This window comes from Petaurus breviceps, unplaced genomic scaffold, assembly GCF_028583685.1.
Source record: "Petaurus breviceps papuanus isolate PSGF00001 unplaced genomic scaffold, PetGlider_PUasm1.0 90740, whole genome shotgun sequence".
NCBI lineage: Eukaryota > Metazoa > Chordata > Mammalia > Diprotodontia > Petauridae > Petaurus > Petaurus breviceps.
In genome coordinates this window covers 9,796,776-9,802,783 of record NW_027187330.1, presented here as the reverse complement: position 1 = coordinate 9,802,783, position 6,008 = coordinate 9,796,776, and positions in this window count along the sequence as shown.

Below are 6,008 nucleotides of genomic sequence, written 5' to 3'. Positions count from 1 at the left end.
AAAGCCAGGTTCCAGGACTTCTTCAACAACAGGACTGTCTTTCACCAGTGGACAAATCTGGCAAAACAACATCAAAACAGACAGACAAAGTACCAGCAAAACAGCCATGTCTCCTCAGTCCTTGGCAGCTCAGGGGGCAGGTCTCAAAAGTCCAGGGCGATTCAAAGTGGCCCTCAGCAATCCTTCTCAGTCTCTCTCTCTGCCTCCACATGGGTGCTGCTTCCAAAAAAGTCCTTCTGCCTCTCTCTTGTCTCTCCAAATCTACGTCACCAGCTCCTCCCAGTTCAGGACTTTCTTTTCACATCAACAAGTCCATCCCACAGGTGGGATTAACAAGCTCTGGGTTTTAACACAATCAATTTGAAAACCAAGCCAATACAGGGGAATCTTTAAATGCCATTACTATCACAAACTTGATACTCAGTTTTGCTGGGTAGGTGATTCTTGGTTTTAATCCCAGCTGCTGTGACCTCCAGAATATCATATTCCAAGCCCTTCGATCCCTCAGTGTAGAAGCTTCCAGATCCTGGGTAATCCTGATTGTGTTTCTACAATATTCAAATTGTTTCTTCCTGGCTGCTTGTAATATTCTCTCCTTAATCTGGGAATTCCGGAACCTGGCTATAATATTCCTAGGAGTTTTCTTTTTGGGATCTTTTTCAGGAGGTGATTGGTGGATTCTTTCAACCTCTATTTTGCCCTCTGGTTCTAAAACATCAGGGCAGTTTTCTTTGAGAACTTCCTGGAGGATGATTTCTAGGTTCTTACTCTGATCATGGGTTTCTGGTAGTCCAAATAATTTTTAAATTATCTCTCCTGGATCTATTTACCAGGTCAGTTGTTTTTCCCATGAGATATTTCACATTGTCTTCTATTCTTTCATTTGTTTGGATCTGTTTAATAGAATCTTTTTTTTTTAATTTATTTTTTTTAAAGCAATCGGAGTTAAGTAACTTGCTCAAGGTTACACGGCCAGTTATTATTTCTGGGTGTGGTGCTGAGTATCTGAGCCCGGATTTGATCCAGGTCATCCTGACACTGGAGCCGGTGCTCTTACTCGCTGAGCCACCTGGTCGCCCCTAAGCAATTGGGGTTAAGTAACTTGCTCAAGGTTACACGGCCAGGTGTTTCTGGGTGGGTGCTAAGTGTCTGAGCCCGGGATTTGATCTTCAGGTCTTCTCAACACTGGAGCCAGTGCTCTTACTCGCTGTGCTACCTGGCTGCCCCTAGTTTAATAGAATCTTGATTTCTCATAAAGTCATTAGCTTCCATTTGCTCCAATCTAAATCCGAGGGAACAATTCTCCTCATTGAGCTTTTGAGATTCTTTTTCCATCTGGCAAATTCTGCTTTTCAAAGCATCCCTCTCCTCATTGCCTTTTTGAGCCTCTTTTGCCAATTGAGTCAGTTTATTTTTTAAGGTGTGATTTTCCTCAGTCAGGCTGTTGACTCTCATTTCATAATTTTCTTGCATCGTTCTCATTTCTCTTCCCAATTTTTCCTCCACTCCTCTTATCTGCTTCTTAAGGTCCTCTGCGGCCTGTAACCAGCTCGTATTTTCCTTTGAAGCTTTTGGTGCAGGAGTTCTGACTTCACTGTCTTCCTCCTGTTCCATGCTTTGCTCCTTTTTGTCCCCAAAATAGGAATCTAATGTTGGAATCTTCTGTCTGCTTTGTTTCCTTTGCCTAGTCATGTCACCCCTCAGTCACTTGACCCCTGGGCTTTTTGCCACAGTAGGACTCTGCCACCAGACAGGGAAGCTTTTGTCCCAAACACTGGGGTTTTCTCAGCTGCCAGAGGTATTAGATGGGTGCCCTCTCTGAGGCCTCCACATGCTCTGGAAAGCTGGACACATGCCCCAGGACCTCCAACTGCAATCCAGATTCAAGCAGGTTAAAGCAAGAGAGATTACCCCTCAGACTGGTCGCTTGGTCCTCCTGCACTCTGCAGGCCAGGAGCTGAAGCTGCTATGTGGAGCTGGCTGGCTGTGCCAGCAGCTCAGCAGCTTCTCACCCTGGGGGCAAAATCTGATGCACTCCCACTTACTGGGTCCCAAAGTCCAGACTGCACTGACCTCTCACTTTGTCCTTTGCATCTATGCGTTGATAATTCTGGAAACAGCCACAGCTCCTGGTGATCTGGAGTCCTTCTGGCCTGCAGCTGGTCAGGCATGCCCTGGAGCTAAAACCTCTGGCAAGGGGAGGCGGGGGGAGGGGGGCCTGGGCTCAGCTCCCAGAGCACTGTGCTGGCCACTTGCTGCCAGCCTGCTGGGCTGTCCTCAGTGGGAGGTTAGCTTCTCTGTGTCATTTTGTGGGTTCTGCAGCTCCAAAGTTTGTTCAGAGTCCCCTTTTTACATTGATTGGGGAAGGTGGAAGTCAGAGCAGCAGGGAGGTCCTGCTTCTACTCCGCCATCTTGACTCCGCCATCGTAACCCAAAGTTTTTAAAAATGAATGTTAAAAATTGTTTTTACATGTAACTGGGGGAAAATAAAATACTAAATAAATAAAAAAGAAAATAAAAATGCTTATGTCCTAATCACACCTTGGAGTACTAGGTGGAATCATAACACTAACATGTTTATTTTCAAATGTTACTTTCATGTAAACCTTCCCAGTCCTCAACTTGTGGCCAGCTTCTTGAGGAACTTTAAATACAAATTAAAATCAATAACAGTTTGAATCACATTAATGCAGAAGGGAAACTTCACCTGTATGAAGCTTCTCAATCTGACTCAATTCTGCATCCATGGTAAGCCAATTAATTTTTGGTCCAGATTCCTCAAGCTGAGATGGTTTCTTATATCTCCACATCTTATTTTTCATACTCTCTTCAGCTCCTGCATTCAGAAATTTTCACTTTCCTTTAGTACAGAGTTGTGAAAATATCAAGCTATAGTGGAAAGATCACTAGGGTATCCAAAGCTTTGGGCATCAGCCATTTACTGGCTAGCTTATTACTTCTCTCCTCTAAGCTCAGTTTACTCATCGGGAAAATGGGGATAATAATATTTCTACAAACTTCATTATATATATAAATATAAACAGCATCATATATATATGTGTATATATGTATATATGTGTATGTGTGTATATATAATCACCATCTATTATTGCCATTATTGTTATTACCATCTATTATTACTATTATTAGCAATTATTATTATTAATACCATCAGCAAATATTACTATTATTAATACCATCAGCAATTATTATTATTAATAATACCATCACCATCCTTGTCCAGTGAAGATTCTATGGCACTCACAACAAAGATGGAAGTTCCCGGGGAGTCACTTACAGGTCATTAAAAATCAGCTTGGCATAGCAGATAGCAGTATAATCTCAGAGTCAGGAAAATCTGAGTTCAAATGTCACCTCAGATCCTTAAGTGGATAGAATACTGGGTCTAGAGCTAAAATGACCTAAATTGAAATCCAGCCTCAGATATTGTGTCCTCAGCTGTGTGTCCCTGAGCAAACTACTTAACCTCTGTTTGCCTTGGTTTCCTCATTTGTAAAATGGGGCTAATAGTAGCACCTACTTGGAAAGGTTGTTGTGATGATCAAATGAAATGATATTTGTAAAAGTCCTTATCACAGTACCTGGAACATAGTGCTATATAGTTGGATAGTTATGGACATATATGTCCATATACTTATTCCCTTTCCTTTCTCTTTTAACTATTATTGTTTTTGTAGAAAGATCATTGTGTTGATACTAAAAGCCCAGAGTCTCTGTCTATGTGCTCAGCAAAGAAATAGACCCTAATGTTTAACTCCATGAGAGGTACCTCTGCCTAGCAAATCAGGGCTTCACCTGATCTCACCTGTTACTCAAGATACATCTTTATTGGCAAATATGAGTTTTCCCTCCACTCTCCCACGATAATTTTAGTCATTCACCAGCTTAGAAATAATGATAGCTTCCATTTCCATGTTGTTGTTCAGTCGTGTCTGACTCTCTGTGACCCCATTTGGGGTTTTCTTGGCAGAGATACTGGACTGGTTTGTCATTTCCTCCTCCAGCTAATTTTACAGATGAGGAAAGTAAGACAAACAGGGTTAAGGGGCTTGCCCAAGGTCACATAGCTAGTTAGTGTCTGAGGTCAAATTTGAATTCAGGAAGATGTCTTTTTTTAAAGTTATTTATTTACTTTTAGTTTACAACATTCAATTCCACAATCCTTTGGGTTCCAAATTTTCTCCCCCTCTCCTTCCCCTCTCCCTCCCGCCCATGGTGGCATGCTATCAGATATAGGTTCTACATTAAACATTACTCAAGTTGTAAAGAAGAGTTATAAGCAATGGAATGAGCAATGAGAAAGAAGGAACAAAACAAAACACAAAAGAGAGAAAGCAAAGTAGTTTGCTTCAATCTGCATTCAGACTCTGTAGTTCTTTCTCTGGATGTGGATTTCCCTTTCCATCATGAGTCTCTTGGAGTTGTCTTCTGAGAGGAGCCCAGTCTATCAAAGTTAATCCTCAAACATACAATGTGTCTGTAATTGTGTACAGAGCTCTCCTGGTTCTGCCCACCTCACTCAGCATCAGTTTATATAAGTCTCTCCAGGTTATTATAAGTCTGTCTGAGAAGATGAGTCTTCTGATTCCAGTCTGTCCTATGATGGTGATGGTGGTGGTGGTGCAGCAGCGGCAGCAGCAGCTAGATGGCGCAGTGGAGATAGTGCTGACTCCAGACCCTGCACTCTATCCTCCCACTGAATCACCTAGCTGCCTCTATTGCCAGAGCACTTTACAATCTTTGCATTTGCTATCTCTTTTGATCCTCAGAATAGCACTGTGGAAGCAAGATCACTTTCTAATCTCATATTTACAGAAGGAGAACTGAGATATCTGGAGATTAAATGACTCGTCTGAAAAACGAACTCGGAAAAGCACTCAACAGAATCAGGACTAGTGCCCAGATCTTTGACTCCAAGTTCAGTGTTCCTTCATCATAGGATATAATCTGGCCAGAGAGGTGAGGTATAGTCATATGAACTGGTTAAGTAACAAATAACTCAAACGCACACAAGTATGAAGTGATTAAGTAAACAATGATAGTATAAGACTGAAGGGAGAGAGATAATCATTAAGGGTTACATGAGTTTAGAAAAAGGGGAGAATACTGGGACACAGTCTGAGAAAGCTTCCTGGGATGAGGGACTGGATTTGGAGTCCTGAAAGATGGCTAAGGTTTGGCTAGATGAAGAAGAGGAGGCTAGGAGAAGACAGGATTGTCCAGGTGGTAGGCTCAACAGGTTCAGGAAGAAGGCAGAAAATACCTAAGGGTATTGAAGAGATAATCTATGTATATCATCTAGAGAGTCTGAGAGGAGAGGTTTGTTCCTGGAACCCTAAAAGCTGAGCAGCTCTGTGGCCAGAAAGACTTAGAGAGTGAGGGGTGGAGAATAGAGAGAAAAATATGTTCTGCATGCCTCTTGAAACTCTGAACTTGAAACAGGAATGGTCCTTGAGAACTCTGGAAAATGAAATGTGGAGTATGAGCAGTCAATCGGAATGAGAGGTGCATAGGACACAGCCACGCCCATTTTGAGTTTTTGCTTTCCAACATACCAATAGACAATGAGCATGTGCCTGACCCCGAGATTGCTGCTCTTTTTCGTGCTGGGGAGGGATTCTTAGATAGGTGGCAACCTAAGGAAGATTGGGAAATATGTCTACCCTCTGTTCCGAGAGAAGTTATGGAATTTGTAGGGTAAGAAGGGCAAGGATAAACCTGAGCTTTTCTTGCAAAGAGAGAAGGAATTCCTAATTCCCTGGGGCCTCCTGCCCATGGATGGGAAGGATATAAAGAATTATTGAAAGTAAAAAGCCTCCTCAGTAACCCGGTACACATAGTCATGGTAGAATTAGGTTTCTACTATACCTGTTTAGACTTGACTGGAACAGTCAGGGTGTCTCTGGATTATACTTGAGTGTTAACTTTAAAAAACTTGGGAATGTGAGATGGTAAGTGGGAAAATGTCATGATATAAAGCCAGATAT